The following is a 512-nucleotide window of genomic DNA, read 5'->3' as shown; positions in this document are numbered from 1 at the left end:
CACACACACATATATATAATTAATAATATAAATTATATGTTTCAGTCCTTACACAATGAGTAAGCATACCTTAATACACCTCTGCACTCAACATCCTAAAAATGCACTAAAGCTTTCCACACCAACCAAACCACACCCCATTTTGTGCCGACAATAACAAACAAGAAAAGAGTTTAGGATTTTGACATTTTACAAATTAAATTATTTAGGAAAAGAATGAAATTTACTTACCAGAACAATCACTCAGGAAATCTACAACAACGAACACTAAAAGATGGCTACACAACCGAACTTCTTCTTTGTGGATTAACGCAACATTAAACCATTAAACACCGAATGAAAAAACATATATATTAAAGGAACAACATTCTTGACTCACCACAAATTCACTGAGATTGAATGACGCTGGAATTTACCTCGGAGTGCGAGAACCGGAGCCCTAGGGTTCGAGTGCGAGAACAATCCAGACTGAACGACGCTGACCGAGATTGTTTGGCCTTGGCGACGATAGG

The sequence above is a fragment of the Vigna radiata genome, chromosome 8 (assembly GCF_000741045.1).
Source record: "Vigna radiata var. radiata cultivar VC1973A chromosome 8, Vradiata_ver6, whole genome shotgun sequence".
NCBI classification, from domain to species: Eukaryota; Viridiplantae; Streptophyta; class Magnoliopsida; order Fabales; family Fabaceae; genus Vigna; species Vigna radiata.
The sequence above is the reverse complement of the archived record's forward strand: the minus strand, read 5'-3'. Positions refer to the sequence as shown.